The following is a 20802-nucleotide window of genomic DNA, read 5'->3' as shown; positions in this document are numbered from 1 at the left end:
AAAGTATGCACTGAACTCCAAGTTGCAGCTTCCAAAATGTCTTTAGTAGGAACTCCCCTGAGGAAGGCAGCTGAAGTGGCAGCAGCTCTGGTAGAGTGAGTCCTTATACTCCCTGGGATTTGCTTTCCATGGTGAATAACAAAATCTGATTCCATGAGCAATCCATTTAGAAATGGTCTGTTTTGAAATGGCTTTACCTTGGGAACTTGAAGCATAAGAAACAAACAATTGCTCTGATTTCCTGATGTCCTTGGTTCTGTCCAAGTAAAAATGTAGTTGTCTGTGTACATCCAAGGAATGCAAGATCCTTTCCCCCTTATTTTGAGGAGTGGGGAAAAAAGTTGGCAAGTGAATAGTTTGATTTAAAGCCATTTTGGAAACCACCTTAGGCATAAAAGTAGGATTAGTCCTTAAAGACACCCTGTCTTGAAAAATAATATAAGGTTCCACAGCCATGAGAGCTTGCAACTCCGAAACTCTCCTGGCAGAGGTCAGAGCTAACAGGATGGCTGTCTTCCAAGATAAAAACTTGATGTCAGATGTGGCAGCAGGCTCAAAAGGAGGTAAGGTGAGCTTTTCCAAAACATAGTTGAGATCCCAAGCAGGAATGGGTGGAGATCTAGGGGGCCTTAAGTTCTTAGCTCCTCTGAGAAACTGTCTCATGAGCTGGTGGGAAAAGATTGGAGGGTCTGTATTATAATGAGCAGAAATAGCAGAGGCATGTATTTTTATGGAAGAGAAAGAGAGACCCTTATGTAAGAGGTCTGTCAGGTAAAGTAAAATCAGAGGAATGCTAGGAATAAGAGGATATGAATCCCAAGCCTGCATCCAGGAGCAAAATATTTTCCATTTTCCTGCATAAGATTTTCTAGTGCTAGGACGTCTGGTTTCTAAAATGACATCCATAACCTGCTTGGGTAGGAGAGAATGAATCATAGACCCTGGATTAACCATGCCACCAGGCTGAGAGTTTTGAAATGGGAGTGCAGAACCTGACCCTGGTGTTGGGACAGAAGGTTCGGAGTCTGTAGTAAAACCCAAGGGGGCTCCAGACAAAGGTTTTTCAGTGTTGGGTACCAAAACTGTCTAGGCCAATTTGGGGCCAGCAAGATTATCATCTTAGGCTTGTCCTGTTTGATCTTTAATAACACCCATGGAAGAAGAGGTAGAGGTGGGAAGGCATACCCAGAGAGGTTTCTCCAACTGAATGATAGTGCATCCACTTTCCAAGCTAGTTCGTGGAATGTCCTGGTGCAAAAAATCTGTAGTTGATGATTGAGGTGGGATGCAAAGAGGTCTATGTGAGGACATCCCCAGATTGCTGTAATCATCTTGAATATTTTGGTGTCCAGCATCCATTCGTGTGGGTCCGACAGGTTTCTGCTCAGACTGTCTGCCAGGAAGCTTTGCTTCCCTGGTAGAAACTGAGCTTGAAGGTCCAGTTTGCAAGTTAGAGCTGTGTTCCACAGATTCATGGCTAGTCTGCAAAGGGGATAGGAATGAGATCCCCCTTGCTTGTTTATGTACCACATAACTGTGGAGTTGTCTGTCCATATCAGTAGTTTGTCCTGGATGTAGAAGATACCTGAAGGCCAATAGAGCCTTCTGAACGGCTAACATTTCCTTTAAATTGATATGCAGGAGCTTCTGATCCTTTGTCCAAAGGCCCTGCAGACAGTTGCCCCGAAAATGGGCTCCCCTTGCATAATCTGAGGCGTCCGTGGTTAGTATCTGAGTGGCTGGAGGCAGACTGAAGGGTTTTCCTTTGTTTAGAGTACATGCCTTGAACCACCAAAGGAATTCCTTTTGAAGACAAGGCAGGACGGTAATCTGTATGTCTAAACTGTGGCAATGCTGAGACCATACACTTTTTAGGTACCACTGTATTTTCCTCATATGTAGTCTTGCATATGGTACGAGAAGGAAAAAAGTTTCCCCAACGGGGTACTTAGCTTTGAGTAGGAGAAGAAAGTCTTCAGACTGAAGTACGATTAGAAAAAATTGTCAGGAGTCAGCCGACCGGCACTTGCGAACTGCTATCACCACACGGCAAGAAAGACGGGAGAACATGGCGTCTGCTATCAGCTTTGTACTCCTGGCGCTCTGACTTCAGGGAGCATGGCTGAGCAGCCGACGCCGGACCCAGACTTTGGGATTCTGGCCGACCGAGGACTGCCTGCCGGCAGGGGAGAACCCTACAGTCATGACTGCAACAGTGAAACACGATGAACATCTGGTGTCAAGTTATCTTGAGTGGTCACAATTCCAAAAGTTCTTAATTGGATTAGGTCATCACACAGAAATGGCTGAGAATGACTACTTCACGGTACTGGTTGAGTATCTTTAAAGACTGTTTCTCACTGCAAGCACACAGCAGCACAGAAATATTCTCATTAAAAGATACAGTGGATCTCTTTAGCCCAAACAATGGCCATCCTTGACTGGTCTCAAAAGGGTCATGCACAATGAGATCAGCTTAAAGAACTAGATCAAGGGACAGTCTTGCCCATTACAGGAAAAAGCATGTATCGGAGGACTATGAGGGTCCTAACAAGGAACTAAGATCCGGTAACAAAGCCCTGATAGAAGATATTCCATGTAAGAACAGCTCTGGGGAATCCTTATTCCTTCATGAGGTTGCAAAAACATGAAATACCCTGCCCCCTGAACTCAGGTTACAAAACCACCTCCTTAAAGCACACCTTTATAACAACCATATATGTAACTGCAATGATTTCCTCCCTGAACTCTCACCCTACTACAGTTATTCCCTGGTGCCCTGACATATACTGTTTTCTGACACTGTGTTCTACCTATGTTAATTGTAAATATTGTAAATATGTACTTACTATATTAAACCAAATGTGCATATACTGTGCTTATGCTTACCCTACAAACAAGCTGTGATCACATAACTGTACTGTGACCATTTTTTTTTTTTTTTTTTAACTGTTAACCCTTCTACAACTAATTATCCTAAGTTGTGCTGACCTTAACTGTGTAACCTCCTATTTTTATCATGTATTTTATATCATGTATTACTTATTACTCTAACTTTGTGGAGCTTTTCTCCCCAGGACTCCACTGAAAACGGACACTAGTTGTCCAGTTGGACTATCTTGGTAAACAAATGTTAAATAAGAGTGCAAAGGCTCATTATGATGAAAATGGAATAGCTATGCAGCATTAGTGGCAGTCAAGTTATCATAAATAATCCATAATCTTCGCCTTATTACTCCTCTATCCAAAGCTATAACCACTCACTAATGACCATTCCACCTATTTCTCCCTAACTCATTCCCTTGTGAAAAAAAAATATAGTGAGTGGGTACTAGTGTATATTTCACTTTTTAAGGCAATGTACTTAAACTGAATTGAATACAATTTCTTTTTTCCTTTCTAAACATACTGGAAAATATTAAGATAGAACCAAACACCCTAATACTGGGTGATTTTAACTACCCTGCCATTAACTGGGAAAACTACTCATGTACCAACACCTTTGCCCAACGGTTCTTAGAAGTCATAAATTCCAACGCCCAGGATCAACTAATCCATAGTCCCACCAGGGGCTCCAATATCCTAGGCCTGGTCATTACCAACATGGGAAATTGATGCTCCACATCTATGGTCACCCCCTCGTTAATCAGGTCTGACCATAAGCTAATCACCCTTAACATCCACATCCCACCCCCAGTAAAGAAACCTCCATAAAAAACTTCTCCAAAGCCAACTTCATGCTATTCAAAGTCAGAAGTGACAAACTTCATGACACCCATGCAAACGGGAACTAAAAGTTCAACTGCTGAATCCTACACTAAGGCAATGTACAAGCACATCCACTCATGCATGAATCGTGCCATCCCAAAATAGAACCAAGATGCTCTCATCCAAAAAAAGGAAGCCAATCTAGTGGTCCCCTGCCATAAACAAACTTTACAACAAAAGGAAGAAACTGTTGCATAAAAGAGGAAAATCCCAGGATGCAAAAAGGTAAAAAAAAAAATGCACTCTCCAAAGCTAAGAATACAGCATCCATGGGACCAGATGACATCCCAGGCTGTGTACTACATGAACTGGCACCTCACCTAAGTGTCATGTTTAATCATAGCCTCACCTCAGGTTACGTGCCTACTGAGTGGCACAGAGCTACAGTTATCCCACTCAACAAAGGGGGATCCACCTTGGATCCCGGAAACTACCGTCCCATCAGTCTGACGAGCCTTATCTGCAAGGCCATAGAGCGTATTATCATAGAACTTATAAACAAAGACATTGGCAACCTTCAAACACTGGACCCCACCCAGTTTGGGTTCGTGAAGGGCCAATCTCGTCTCCTGAACCTGACTGACTTCTTCGAATCAGTCTCCAGAGCAATGGACAAGGGTAAGGTGGTTCACACAGCCTATCTAGACCTTGCCAAGGCCTTTGACACCATCCCCCACTCTGGAATCATAGATAAACTTACTAAGCTGGGCATTAATCCCTACATCACCCAATGGGTTGCCAACTGGCTTACTGATAGAACCCACACTGTAAAAGTAGCAGACTCCAAATCCCGCTCCAGCCAAGTGACAAGTGGAGTACCTCAGGGTTCAGTCATGGGACCGCTCTTGTTTGGCATCTACTTCTCTGAAGTACAGGCCAACATTAAGAGACTCTGGCTAACAAAGTTTGCAGAGGACTGCAAACTGGGAGCCATTATTGAATCCCCAAATGATGTAGATACTCTACAAAAGGGCCTTACAGAAACATATGCTTGGTGCCAGAGCCATGGGCTCAAGCTCAATGCCAAGAAATGTATAGTTATCCCCTTTGGGAAAAAAACATGTACCCTTGAATTACCATATAGGTGGCAGTACACTAAACACCGAAAGTGTGATAAGAGACTTAGGGACACAGGTGGACAGCGGTCTCACCTTCGATAACCATATCGTCACAACAGTCAGGAAATCCTTCTATGTGGAACACCTCATCACTAAGGGCTTTTCATCCAGAAAAAGTGGCCATTGTCCCACTGTACTCATCCCTAATTAGACCCATTACAGAATACAACACCCAGTTTGGTATGTACCTCTCAAGACATCTGCAACTGGAAAGGCCGCAGAAATACCTCACTAAAAGAATCACAGGCTTAAAGCAGATGCCCTATGCTGACCGCCTTAAAAAACTCCAGCTATACTCTGTCGCATATCATCTACTCAGAGGCAATCTCTGCTTAACATACAAGGCCATGTCAAACCCAGAGCTGTTGGACATGCTACACTTAAGAAATCCCAATCCCTCAGAGCCACATGCTCCAGGGATCTAAACCTTGTCATCACAATGAACAAAACATGCTGGAGGGATAGGTTCCTGACCCAGAGACTCCCCAGACTCTGGAATAGATTGCCCATACATGTCAAGCAGAGTGCCTCTTTGGCCCTCTTCAAAAGGAACCTTGACGATTGGATGGGAGAAAGGAAATTCACCCCAGGGATCATGTCAGTCACCCTGCTAGACAGGGGTGCAGGGAAGTAAATAGTGTGGGAAGAAATAGCCAGGGAATTGTTATGGCTAGGCTTGTATAGGCCCTAGGGCAGATAGCCTAGTACCAACCTATGAACCTACAAGATGTCTTTACCTTCAATCTCTATGTTAAATAGAAGGTGCTAAAGTATTTGTAAAAAAAAAAAGTTTGCGATGATGTGATAACTATTTTTTTATATATAGTTTAAAAAGTCTTTCTTTCTAAAATTGCATACCTACATATCTTCTGTAATCTGAAGATGTTATTTTACTCATTGTGGAGGTTTTCTCCCTGGGCCTCCACTGAAAATGGGTTTCTGACCCAGTGGACTTTCCCGGTCAACAAATGTCAATAAATACATAAATAAAGCCATCAGACATTTTAAACATGTAATAAGAGGTAAACCCGGAATTAACTGAACTGTAGCAACACAATTATTATCACAGTGCAAAGCACAAAAAACACTGCAGTGGCAGACAAAAGAGGTATGGAGTATCACTGTACAGCCACTACAGAAAGTGAAATTACAATAGAGAAGTACATGAAAAAACTCCTCAGTGAATAACAGTGGTAGATGGCGAATGGTACATTTACTCTATAAACCATCTGACGACTTGGATATTTTTGCTGAACTCTCTTGGCAAACGCCTCTCCAGTTTTGAAAAATAAGCCTGGAACATTTAGTAACTAATGAAGGGAAGTACACTCTACATCTAGGACAAAGTTCTTCCTTTCATACTGTAAGGAACTTCTCCAGAGCCAAGTTACACCACGTCCCTGTGCTTTAAAAACACTTCCTGTTACATAACATATGACATCACCATGCATGCATAATCAATCTGTCGTTTGAACAGTACCCTTAAAGTTCACAGGTGTTTACTAGGCTAATGACCACAATGGCCTTTTTAAGCCTTGCCATGCATCCCAAATCTTTTCTGGTACTCCTGTTAAGTGCAATCAGGGGCTTGGGAGATGAGACAATTACAAGCAGGGGAGATGAACCATTTACAGGTTGCCTGTGTCCATTAAAGATATAGGTGTCAAGCCAGGGATGAATTTCCTGTTCCCCATCCAATTAACCATGTTCCACTTGAATTGGGTTAGGGAGGAACTCTGCATCACATGGATAGGGAGTTTGTTACAGAGGTGGGGTAGTCTCTGGGGTACATATTTCTCTCTTCAGCAGGTCCTATTTCTATCACAGGCAAGTTTACATCTTTAGAAAGTACAGTTGTATAAAATCTTACCATAATGTAGATGCCCTCTTCACTGTTGCAGTGTTCATAACATTAGGAATTCCCTGTCTACGGCAGTCTGACATCCACAAAGTATACCTCAGCATTAGGTTGCTTTAAGGTGTGCCATATGCCACACACATGCTCCTTGCATAACGTAGGGCATAAAGGTGACATTAGACATACCATCTTTAGAAGTGAAAGCCCCAGTAGGAACACCAGTCCAAGGAAAATCAAGAGGTAACCAGTACATCCAGAGGAGAAATGGACCAAGGGGAGGAGGGAAGGAGTGAATACTGCAACAGTGAAGAGAAGGACATCTACCATTATGGTAAGACTTTACAGAAATTTATTATGTCCTTCCATTTCACTGTTGCAGTATTCATATTATTATGGAGACTGCCAAAGCTCAGCAAGAAACTTGGGAGGAGGAAAGACCAGCAGAGCTCTCTAAGAAGCCATGAAGGATGGCCCTAGCACAATCTACTCTAGCTCTGGAAATTCCATCCAACTTGTAGTGCTTGGTAAAAGTATGCACAGAAGTCCGGGCAGCTGCCTCAAGAAACCCATGAAAAAAGCACGAGAAGTCGTCACAGCTCTAGTACAGTAAGCCTTCACAGAATAAGGAAGGCAATTACCATGAAAAGAATAGGAAAAAAACAGCTTTTGAGAGCCAAGAAGAAATAGTCTGCTTGGATACAACTAATCCCAAGGACCTGGGATGACAGGAAACAAAGATCTGATCAGATTTCTTAATAGTCTTATCCAAATAAAATCGGAGTTGTCTGTACACATCCAATGTGTGCAGCACCTTCTCACTGGCATATTGTGAAGGGAAATAAGTGGGAAAATGAATAGACATATTAAGGGATCACTCATTCACCACACTGGGCATTAAAAATGCAAGGACACCCTGCCCTTATGAAACATCAAAAAAGGACGACAAGCCATAAGGGCTTGAAGCTCAGACACCCATCTGGTAGAAGGGCTAACAAAATAGCAGTCTTCCAAAGAGCAATCCTGCAAGGAAGCTGAAGCCGCAGGCTCAAAAGAAGCCAGAATCAATTTCTTCAAAACAAAATTAAGGTCCCAGAGAGGAGGAACAGGTTTCCTAGGAGGCCTAATACAAAGGATGCCTTTAAGGAATTGTTTAGCTTCAAAATCTAGAAGTTAAAAGAGGAGATAAAGGCAAGCAAGCAGAGATACCAGATAAGTGGGCCTTAACAAAAGAATAAGGCAAACCAGCATTGAGCAATTCACACAGATAAGACAGAACCAAACGAATGTCCACAGAAAGTGGATCTAAGTTACAAGAAAGACACCAAAAAGAAAACCTCTTCCATTTGCATAAGTAGGATTTCCTAGTATTAGGTTTCCAGGCATCCTGCAGGACCATAAGTACGTCCACAGAAACAAAAAGGTGTCTGTGGAATCAAAATCCTATCACCCACAGTCAGCTGAAGAATGGATAGGTGGGGATAGATGAGCATTCCCTTGTCTTGTGTAAGAAGGTCCACACTGTGAGGTAACTTGTGATGACTGCTCTTGGCTAAATGCAGAAGAGGGAGCCAATACTGTTTTGGCCAAAAAGGAGTCACCAACGAGATTTTGGGGGAGTCCTCCTTAATTTTGAACAGGACTTTTGGAATGAGGGGAAGGGGAGGGAAAGCATAAACAAACATCTCCTTTCTCTCCTTCCAAGAAAAAGAGATGGCATCCATACCCACACCAGATGACCTGGGATTATGGTACAAAATAGAGGAAGTTGTCTGTTCAGGGGAGAGGCAAACAGATCTATTTGAAGAGTACCCCACTGATGGACAATGTCCAGAAACACATCCCTGTGAAGCATCCATTCATGGAATTGAGTTAAGGACCTGCTCAGAGCGTCTGCCACAATGTTTTGACCTGAGGGAATGTAAACTGCCTGAACAGTCACTTGATACTGGACAGCAAGATCCTATACAAAGAGTGTCAACCAGCAAAAATGATAAATAATAAGGATCCCCTGAAATCTGCAAAAAGCTATCACAAGAGTGAGCCATTTGGTAAACACCCTTGGGACAGTAGAAAGCCCAAAGGGCAAAGCAGAAAACTGAAAATGGCAAGAACACAGAAACAAAAACTTATTGAAAAGGGAATGGATCAGAATATGGAGATAAGCATCCTTGAGATCCAGAGACACCACATAAGCCTGAGGAAGCAGAAGAGGGAAAAAAAGTCTGAAGGGAAAACATTCAAAAAGTTCAGTTTAGATGAGAGATGTCTAAACTGGAATCCAAGTATTATCCTTGTTATGTACTAGATACATCCTGAAGTAAAACCTCTTCCTCCTTGGGATACAAGCACCTCTTAAATAGTACCCAGAGTAAAAAGGTCCTGAAAAACCTCTGGAAAAGGAAAGCGTTGTTTCCAAGGGGGTTGAGGAATTCCCATAAAAAGGGGAAGGGATTTCCACACCATGAAATACCCCTGGCAAATTATGGACAGAACCCAGGATCTGTAGCCAAACAGGAAGAGAGATAGAGAGGTGAAGAGAAAGAAGAAAGTGGCTGGGAAGAATAGTCAGACAGCAACTGGTATATCTGGAAAGGAAGACTTCTGAGGCCTTGAGTTCTGAGTAGCCTTAGCAGGAGGAGCCCACTTGCCAACCTTTTTGCCCTTAGAAGGGCAAGATTGTCTGTGAACAAAGGCTGGCTTATTGGGGTAGTTTCTCTGAAATTTAGGAACAGAAGAAACAAACACATGAAGTCATTCCCTTATCGTGAAGGAACTTAAACAAATCTACAGCAACTTCACCAAACAAGTGTTTATTTTCAAGAGGGGCATCCATCAACTTAGCCTTGACATCATCAGGCAAACGTTGAAGTCGAAGTCACGAATGCTTCCTCATCACAGACCCAAAAGCAGCAGCACTAGAAGAAGCATCTACTGCATCATAACTACACTTGATGGAATCATGAGCCACATGGGAGGAAGTCCCTAACAGGGAAAGAGCTAAAGTTTTACCCTCAGAGTCTGAAAGATCGGATATACACCGACAAGCCTGAGATAGGACAGCCAACATGTACCTGGTCATACGGGTCTGATAATTAGCCCTAAAAGCCAAGGTAGCCAAGGTGTAAACCTTCTTACCTAACCTTTCCATGGTTCTGCTATCTTTATCAGAGAGCAGTAATTTGGGTGAGGCAAGCAATTCAGAGGGCTTGTCAGAGGCTACAGATACCACTGAGGGGTCAGCAGCAGGACACTTGGGACAAAAATTTACAGTCCTCAGGTACCCGATGAAACCTATCAGGTTTCTTGGGAGCAGGGGGCTGACAGTTCCGGAGCTTTAGAGGCACTGGAAAACACATCCAGCAAAACAGCCAAAACAAGAGGCACAGTAGGTGTTTTAAGAGATTCCATCTACAGCAACTCATACTATCTCTTATGAATGTCAGAGACCTAAGCAGAGTCTCATTTAAAGATCTCCATCATCCTGGAGATTGTGCCCCCAAAGTAAATCTCTTCAAAGGAAGTATTAGGACTGGTAGATTCCTCTTTCCCTGAGCCACAGTTCAAAGGAGAAGGAATCTGAGAAGAGTAAATAAGGGATTCCTTATCAAAATCCAACTCTTCCTCAGGGGAATCCTTTCCCCTGGGTCTTTTATGGGGAGTAGAGGATCAGGGGAAAGCAGGAACAAAAACACCCTGAGGAAGTTTCAATGCCATCAAAGCGCTAAACAAACCATGAGTGAAAGCCTGCCACTCACTCTGTAGATCCTTAGCAACAGGAAAAATATGTTTAGTTTTTTTGTTTTTTTCTTCAATGGGACCTCTGCCTTATAAAACTTGGCAAGCTCTGACTCAGGACGGCATTCAATAATGGTAGCATGGGCTTCTTCTCCGAATAAAATCTGAGGAACATCCCTAGGCCCCTCAGAAATTATCAACCATGGCTCCCCTTGAACATCTGAAAAGGACTTCTGCAAATCCTCCTCTGACATGCTTAAAGCCAGGTCCCTGCTGGCTGTCAACCCAGTCGCTGCAGAGGAATCTGACAACAAAGCCAGGCGAACCTCCAGGAATTAATTCTTCTTGGGAGACATCTGACAGAGGCTGAACAATGGAAGATTCCGACCTAGGCTTCTTGGCTGCCCTCTTCCCTGATGGCTGTCCCTCAGGGCTGGAAGTTCCCTCCATCATATCTTTAGCAAAACGTTTAAGACTTGGATTAACAAGATACAGTGCCAAAGAAGAAAGTCCACTACACAAAGTTTTAGGTACAAAAGCCTGACAGATGGAACAGGATATACGGTCGTGCGAGGCACCAAGGCAAAACACACACTGTTCATGGCAGTCTTTGTGGGGAATCTGTCTCCCACATTAGCATTTACCTTTAATGGATTATGTTTGTCTTTCGGCTTTTTCCTGGTAAGGGGTCGCCACAGCGGAACTCCGGTCTGCTGGATAATACAAAACAAAAAAAAGACAAATAAAAAAGGAACCCCAATGGGGCACTTATCTACAACGGCTCAGTGAAATCAGCAATGGAACATAGGCATTCAGAACAATGATCAAGAGATGGCACTGGGTCTGGCAGCAAAGAAGTTCTGAGGATGATACATCAGATGTCACTTTTATGCCCTATGCCACACAAGGAGAATACATGATGCATGGCGTACCTTAAAACAACCTAAGGCTTTGGTATACTGGCCAGACATTAGGTTGCCCTAGGCAAGGAGTCCCTGATGTTATGAGTACTGCAAAAGTGAAAAGGAAGGCCATCGGGTAATTCTGGTACTCTGTTTCGTGAATATGCAAGAGGTCCATCAGAATGGGGTCTAGCAATGCCCAGCATGTGAGGCATTGCTCTCCCTTCAACACCATGCTGGAGACAGAATAGAGATAGGGCCTTGAGGCAGTCTGCACAGGACATTTTACTTGCACCCTATATCCTTTTAGTGATTAACCTCTTGTGAACATTCCAGTTAATGGATATGCCTGGTTAGGTACATACCAAAGGGGGCAAAGTTACAAAACCATTTTAATCCATGTATTAAAAATATTTAAAATACTTTAACAAATATGAAATATAATCACAAATAAAATATTATATACATATATATGTACATGCGCACACACAGACCCAAGAAAAATCTTACAATTAAAAATTCTAGAATCACATTGTGTTGCAAGTATAAAACATATATATATATATATATATATATATATATATATATATATATAGCATTGCCTGTAAATAAATTAATTTATAAAGTATATTAAATATATATGAAAGAATTTAAAAGTGTTTTCCTTAAATGTACTTGAAATGCTTGCTTTTCAATTTTGTTAAAATTTAACTATCTTTTAAAAAGGAAAAGGTAGTATGCTAGGTGTTAAAATTTAGTTGCTCTAAGGGCTAAACCACTACTAATACTGACTTTTTTTCATTTAACCCTGGGGGCCAGGAAGTATCAAGCTATAATCGCCAATATAAATCCTGATGGCTTCCCATGGTCCTCCCCTTACTAAAGGTGGAACTTTTCAGGAATAAAAAACTGAAACTTTTTCAAGTGTTGACACTGCTTAGAATGGGTCTATATCATATGAGCGAAAAGGAAAAACCGTGGACACTCAATCTCTAAAGTACCAGACCTCGAACTTGATATTGTGGGGGGCTGCACCCTCCCACACCCCTCCCCTCGCACTAAATATATATTCCAACTCCGAGATCACACTACAATGAGGAAAGGGCAAATATTCCATTCTTCACTGTACCGCAATCTCAGAAAAAGTACTTCGAGGTCCTGTACTTGAGATTATGAGCGTTTGCAGTTTTTCCTATTCACTCATATGGTATAGACCCACTTAGAATGCCTATTCAGAGCATTACTAGCATCATTTTTCTTAACGGCATATATATGCTCATAAACCCTGGCTTTTAGAGCTCTTTCAAATTTCCCTATACATACTACATTTTTTTCATCCCAACCACTTTTCCAGCCCTGGGATGGTTAAAAATTATATTCTGAGAAGGGAAATAATTATAAGTTTTTACCCCTCTTGTACATATGTGGGCTCTTGCCTTACTTTCTAAGTAAGCTTGGGAATGCAAAACCTGCCCTCCAGTAAGTACCACCTCCATACACCTCACAATATTAATGTCTTTTTGAGTTAGGGTGGAGTTAATGTTAAGTATTTCTTGGAACCACTCCGGCCCTAGTTCATGTGGAATCACTGAAGACAAACTCATGTCAATAGTCACAAAAAATTAGTCTGTTATTCATAGCCAGCCATCACCTTTAAAAGGTGATGATTTCTTAAGCACGTGGAGTGTGTTGCATAAAGTTTTTTAACTGTCTGTACACCAGTTGCATAACAGGCTCTGCTTCTGAGCTCACAGAACTATCAGACACAGTTGTGAATTCATGGCAATTTTGTGAATGTTGTGGATACCAAATATAGAAGGAATAATTGGTTGATTCACTTTTAAGTATTCCCATTAAGTCACAGGGAACATGCTGGTCAAACATAAGTTTTACAACCAATTATCAAGCCTAGCATTGGCTATACTGATTTCACTTTTAGATAACAGGCTATAAAAACTGTCTTCATTCAAATATCCCAGCATTTTGCTTGAGTAGTTTGAAATTATCTATAAGCACAACTGCCCCCCCCCCTCACCTTTATCAAGTTTCATTACCCTGATGGATTTGTCATGTTGTAAGTCATTTAACAACTTCTTTTCCACCTTGCTTAAGTTGTAGTATTTAGGTCTTGTGGTGTGAGCAGCTGCTGTTCTAATATCATTGGTGGGATTAAAGATACTCTTCCATCTCAGCTAATCAGTCCCTCTGCCAAAATCATTGAATAACAGATTGAAATTAAATTAAGTTTTCTGGAATATAATTTTAACTTACTGAGTAAATCTACCAAATTCATATTGGCAGCAGGGACAAAGGTGAACAGTTTGAAAACTAAGTCGCCATAAAGCCGTTATTTCATGGTGACTACAGTTGAAAACATTAAACCCATTAAAGTTTTTTACAATACCGGAGTTTAATGAAGGGCATATTTCAGAACAACCTTTCCGTTGCTGTACTGCCTGTGAGACCGAACCATGGTCTCCTTCATTGCTGTGTTGTTCATCGGATTCCTCTGTGCTATTCTTAGGGATCTCAGTGGGGAATTGTTGGGATGGGATAAAAAATCATCTTAAATACTGTCATACCTCTCCTCACTGGCTTTGTCAACATTTTCTTCAGGCAAAGGAGTATTACAGTTTGGTCTTCTTCTTGTTATAATCATTTCATCTCTTACTTCTCTTATCTTTTCTTTACAGTTTCACAGTATTTACCAACATGATGGTACTTCCTGAAATTCAGTTTCTTAGGTGGGAAACAGCAAGTCAGAGACAATGTCATGATGTAAGACCACAATTTCCTCCTGTATTTTTTCCCTCTCATTGTGCCTTCTGAGAATCACCATATACTCAACTGGCATCTTGTCAAAAAACTCCAAAAGGTCCTGGTGGAGAAGTGAAGAGAAGTACTTTCATATGTATTTAATGAACTTTATATATTAACTTATTACTGGTAATACCATATACATGTTTTCTATTCACAAAACAACATGATTCTAGAAAAAAAAATGTAAATATTTTTAAATGTTTCTTTTCTATCTATCTATATATATATATATATATATATATATATATATATATATATGTGTGTGTGTGTGTGTGTGTGTGTGTGTACAACATACATATATATTTACATATACTTTTGTGTGTATGTTTATATTTATAAACCCAAGTATTTTTAATACATGGATTTAAAATGGCTCTGTAACATTAAGTTACTATTCAAATGACTGCTTAATTATTCATACATGATGATGTAATCTGCTATACAACAGGCAGTGTTTTTAAAGGAAAGGAAGATGATATAACTTTCAGTTCTGAAAGTGTTATTTATGGTAAGGAAAGCATATAACTTGTTGATTAAACTCTGAGATATAGCTTGGACGAGCGTTCTTTTGGATTTTTTGCTACGCTGTGTTTTGGACTTTTTTGGGGGGGTTATTCTCCTCAGTTTCCTCCAAATACTCCTTCACATATTGCTTTCAGGGATTTTTTTAACATGCCTTTTCCCCCTGTGCCTGCCTAACAACCATCAGATTTCCCCTTAATTGAAACTAAGCCCATTCGGCCCTTAGTGGTGGGAATATGCCAGATGTACTAGGGTTAAGAGCTGCCTGAGCGAGGCCATCATTCATGCAGCCATAAGGGATGCTCTTGAGCTCACCAGCTTTCTCCCTGGGGGATATCTGCATCCACATTACTGTAGAGGTTGCAAGGCCTTCCCCTAACTCAACTGCATGGTCTCATGCACTTGTGTAATGAAGGCTGCCAGCTATCTGTGGCTTGAAGCATCACATGCCCACTATGACATCACTTGCTAGTCTCCTTCCTCCAAAGGACTGGTACATCCTGCCACTGGATCCACTATTCTCTTCTTCCCAGGACAAGCATCATCAGCTTCATCAAGCACCCACGCTGCTAAATGAAAATACAGTTGTGGTAAAATCTTACCATAACAGTAGATGTCCTTCTCTTCACTTCTGCAGTAGTCTTTATTAAAGGGATCCCTGGCCAAGGGTAGCCCGATGTCTGGCCAATTTATCAATGCCTTGGGTATTTATAGGGACATCATACATTACACGTATGCTCCCTGCTCACAGCATAGGGCATACAGGTGACACACACACTAACATACCTCAAAATTGAAGAGCCCCAGGAGAAACAGCAGTCCAAGGAAAAAAAAATAGGAACAAGTGTATCCAGAAAGGAAAAATAAAGAGAATAAGGGGAAAAGGGAGGGTGCAAATACTGCAAAAGTGAAGAGAAGGACATCTATTGTTATGGCAAGATTTGCACAACTATATCCTTCCATTTCATCGTTGCAGTATTCCTCACTAAAAGGAGAGTACAAATGCTCAAGAGGAAAGTTGTGTGGAGGAAGGCCCAGAAGAACCCTCCAGAAAACCATGCAGGATAGTCCTGGCAAAGCCAACTCTTGCTCTGGAAATAACATTCAGTTTGTAATGCTTAGTAAAGTTATGGCCAGAGGACAAAGTAGCAGCCTCAAGGATGCAATTGGTATCCAAGCCCTTGAAAAAAAATCACCAGAGGAGCTTTTGCAAAGGAAGAAAGGCTTTTTCCATGAAATGAATAACAAAAGGAAATGGCCTTAGAAATCCAAGAGGAAATGGTTGGTTTTGAAACAGCCAAACCAAGAGATCTAGGATGAAAAAAAACAAAAAGTTGCTCAGACTTGCAAATGGGCTTAGTCTTATCCAAATAATACCTGAGCTGTCTATGCAAATCCAAGGTGTGAAGAACCTTCTCACTGACAGACCGTTGAGAAGGGAAAAAAGTAGGCAACTGAATAGATTAAGAGACAACTAATTAACCACCTTGTGCATAAAAGAAGCATTAGTACAGAGACACCCTTGCCCCTGTGAAAAAACAAAAAAGGAAAAAAGTACAGTTTTGTACCTACCATAAATGTACATGTTCGAGTGCTAATACAGCTGCAGTCATAACAGATGGGTTCTCCTGCCGTCAGGCGGGTCCTCGGTCGGCCGAATTCCAAAGTCTAGGTCCGGTGTCGGTTGTCGTCGCTTTCTTTCCTGGCGTCAGTGCGACAGGGGTATATAAGACACAGCCGACGCCATTTTCTTCAGTCTTTCTTGCCCCAGATGTCAGGTGCCCCCAGAAGGACGGCAATATATATAAATATATATATATATATATATATATATATATATATATATATATATATATATATATATATAATATATATAATCATGCATTGTAATATAATCAAAAACCAGTAGTTGCAAGCAAATACACCATAGAAGGATAACTCAATCAAGTTGTAAGATGAGGAGTTAGCCACTAGGTCTGTACCCAGAGGGGAAGGAGGGAGGGAAACCTGGACTGCAGCTGTATTAGCACTCGAACATCTACATTTATGGTAGGTACAAAACTGTACTATGTTCATCGTGCATACAGCTGCAGTCATAACAGATGGGTAGAATCCCAAAGCTACGCACAGGGTGGTAGGCACTAAGTGGAACTGGGAGGAGCCAGAATGCCCTGCAACACAGCAGTGGCAAAGCCTGCTCTAGTTTTGGAGTATAAAGGTAGGTGGTAGTGTTTAGTGAAGGTATGCAGAGAACTCCAAGTGGCTATCTCCAAAATATCTTTGGTAGGGACTCCTCTGAGGAAGGCTGCAGAGGTAGCTGTGGCCCTTGTGGAGTGGGATCTGATGCCTGCAGGTACAGATTTACCAAGAAAGGAGTAACAAAACCGTATGCAGTGGCCTATCCACTTTGAAATTGTCTGTTTGGAAATTGGCTTCCCTTGAGCTCCTACAGCATAGGACACAAAGAGTTGTTCTGATTTCCTGAAAGGCTTTGTTCTGTCCAAATAGTAACGTAGCTGTCTATGGATGTCTAAGGAATGTAGCAGCCTTTCCCCTTTGTTTTGAGGATTGGGGTAAAAGGTAGGTAAGTGAATGGCCTGATTTAAAGCTACCCTGGATACTACCTTAGGCATAAATGACGGGTTGGTTTGTAGGGAAACCCTGTCCTGATGGAAGATGAGAAAGGGCTGCACAGCCATGAGGGCTTGTAGTTCTGAGACATTACGAGCTGAGGTAATGGCCAGAAGGAAAGCAGTTTTCCAGGACAAATATTGCAAATCTGTTGAGGCAGCTGGTTCAAAGGGAGGCAATGTTAATTTTTCTAGAATGTAATTAAGATCCCAGGCTGGCATTGGTTGTTTCCTTGGAGGTCTTGTATTCTTAGCCCCTCTGAGGAACTGTCTTAAGAGTGGGTGAGAGAATAAGGGTGGATCAGTGTTGTATTCTGCAGAAATGGCTGAGGCATGGATTTTGATGGAGGAAAATGAAAGTCCACTGTTCAACAGCTCAGCTAGATACTGTAATATCTGAGGCAAATTCAGTTTTCTAGGATCCTGGCCTTTTTCTCATTCCAAGCGCAAAACCGTTTCCATTTTATGGAGTAAGCCTTTCTAGTAGATGGCCTTCTGGCCTCCAAAATGACATCCTGCACCTCCTTGGAGAGTAGGGTCTGTTGTGGTGTTAAGGAATTTTCCATGCAGCCAGATTGAGTGTTTTCAGCTGACTGTGAAGAGTTTTGTAGCTGTGCTGAGTCAGTAGAAGAGGCATTAGAGGTAGGGTCCAGGGAGGAGAATGTGTTAGGCTCCTCAGGAGTGGGTACCAGTGTTGTCTTGGCCAGTCTGGAGCAATCAGTATCATCTTCGGTCTGTCTGCTCTTGCTTTCAAGAGCACCTTGGGCAGAAGAGGCAAAGGTGGGAAGGCGTAAACTGTCTGTGCTGCCCAACTGAAAGAAAGGGCGTCCACTCTCCAGGCCTTTGGATGGAATGTCCTTGAGCAGAATTTTGTCAATTGATGATTCCTGTGGGAGGCAAAGAGATCTATGTCTGGCCTTCCCCACGTTTGGATTATCTTTGTAAACACTTGAGGATGCAACTTCCATTCGTGCGGGTCTGTCATATTTCTGCTTAGATTGTCTGCCAGCGTGTTTTCCAAACCTGGCAGGTACTGTGCTTGAAGTTCGATTTGCCATTCCAGAGCCAAGTTCCAAAGTGACATGGCCAGCCTGCACAGGGGGTATGAATGTGTTCCTCCTTGTTTGTTTATGTACCACATTACTGTGGTATTGTCTGTTCTTATCAATAATTGCCCTGGATGCAAGAGGTCCTTGAAAGCTGTAATTGCATTTATCACTGCTAGCATTTCCTTTTGATTGATGTGAAGTTGCTTTTCCTTTTGGGACCATTTGCCCTGAATGCACCTGTCTGTCATGTGTGCCCCCCAGGCGGCATCTGTTGTGATGACTTGATTTGCTTGAGGCTTGCAGAGTGGTAGACCTGTGTTTGTTTGGCATGCTTGGGCCCACCATAGAAATTCCTTTTGCAAACATGGGATTAGTGGTATTATTGTTTCCAAACTGTGGCTGTGTTGAGACCATAGGTTTTTTAGGTACCACTGAAGTTTCCTCATATGCAACTTTGCACATGGGATTAGAAGAATGCAAGATGCCATGAAGCCCACAGCCTGCAGGATTTTCCTTGCAGTTAGCCTGGTACAATTTGCTAGTATTTTTAAGTACTGAGTTAGTTGCCCCTGTTTTTCTGGCGTAAGATAGGCCATCTGGGTGTTTGTGTCCAAGTTGGCACCCAGGAAAATTATTTTCTGAGATGGTGTTAGCCTGGATTTCTCTTTGTTGACTGTGTATCCCAGAGAATTCAATAACCGTGTTACATAAGCCAGATGTTCCAGAAGTATGTGTTTGCTGTCTGCTTGGATCATGCAGTCATCCAAATAAGGGTAAATTTGTATCCCTTGAAGTCTGCAGTAGGCAATTACTGATGCCAGGCATTTTGTGAATACTCTGGGCACAGGAGATAAGCCAAAGGGCAATGCAGAGAATTGATAGTGGATTGAACCTGCAAGAAATCTGAGGTATCTTCTGCAGCTTTGTCTGATTGGGACATGCAGGTATGCCTCCTTGAGGTCCAATGTTACCAGCCAAGACTCCTTGCCCAGCATGGGAAGAAGCTGCTGTAAGGTGAGCATCTTGAATTTTGGTACGAGTAGAAATGTGTTTAGGGTGGATAAGTCCAAAATGGGTCTCCAATCGGTTCCCTTCCTTGGTACCAGGAATAGTCTGGAATAAAAACCTTGACCTTGTTCGTGAGTAGGTACCTCTTGAATAGCTTTCATGTCCATGAGCTTTGAAATTTGTATTTGAGCAGGTACCTCTTGAATAGCTTTCATGTCCATGAGCTTTGAAATTTGTATTTGAGCCTCTGCCCTTTGATTGTGTGGCAGGTTCGGCATGCCTCTCATTTTTGGAAGAGTGTGAAAATGAAATCTGTAGCCTCTGTTTATAATGTCCAGGATCCATTTGTCTGTTGTGATAATATGCCAATTTTTTGAAAATAATGCCAGCTTTCCTCCCAAGGGTGCTGCCAGCTGAGACTTGCTTGGCATGCAAAGGGGAAAGTCATTGGGTTTGTTTCCTGTATTGTTGTGCACTGTCTTCCCCACCTCTTGGTGCTGGAGTTTGCCATTGTCTGCCTCTTTATGATCCTTGAGATTGTCCTCTGCCCCTTGTGCGCCTGTATCTACCTCTTTGGGGCTTGTCCGTGGCTGGAAAGGACCAGTTTTTTGAAGGCCAATTTCTGCTAAAATGTGGTGGTTGTACCTGTAGAAAAGCTTTGACAGTTTTCATAGATTTAGCTTTTTCTTCCATTTTCTGTAGTATCTCCTCAGCATTAGTACCAAATAATACATCCTTTTGTAAAGGAGCATCTAGTAGTTTAGCTTTAACATGATCAGGCAAGGTTTGTTCCCTAAGCCAGGCATGTCTACGAATGACTGATCCTGTAACAGCAGCTCTACTTGAGGCCTCTAGAGCATCATAGCCACATTGTAAGGTGGGTTTACCCACTTGTTCTGCACTATGCATCATATATCCTGCAACCCCTTCAAATCTGGTTGTTCAGGTTGTGACATTTTATTCCTTAATTGTGATAACAGAAACTGCTGATATTTAAGCATATGGAACTGACAATTTAAGGCCCTCATGGCTAGGGTGGCCGAGGTATATACCTTTTTTCCCCACCTTTCTAAGGATCTAGACTCTCTTTCGGAAGGTAATGGATTCTTAGCAGTAGAGGCCTTCATTCCCTTGGGGCCTTGAGAAATGGTTTCAGGGTCAGCATTATGGCTTTTGTAAAGAAATTGGTGTGAGTTAGGAACTCTGTAGTACCTATCAGGCTTGACTGGGGCAGGAGGCAGGAATCCGGATTAAGGCAAGCCTCCGAGTAAACATCATCAAGTATGTCCAAGACAGGAGGAATCGCCAGAGGTCTGTGCTGAGGTAGCAAAAGAAATTCCCTAAGTCTTTTCTTGGAGTCTGAAAAATCTTGGCCTTCCCAATGGAAGTGTT

This window comes from Protopterus annectens, chromosome 1.part0, assembly GCF_019279795.1.
Source record: "Protopterus annectens isolate FY-2018-M chromosome 1.part0, PAN1.0, whole genome shotgun sequence".
Taxonomy (NCBI): domain Eukaryota; kingdom Metazoa; phylum Chordata; order Ceratodontiformes; family Protopteridae; genus Protopterus; species Protopterus annectens.
Note: the sequence above shows the minus strand (reverse complement) of the source record.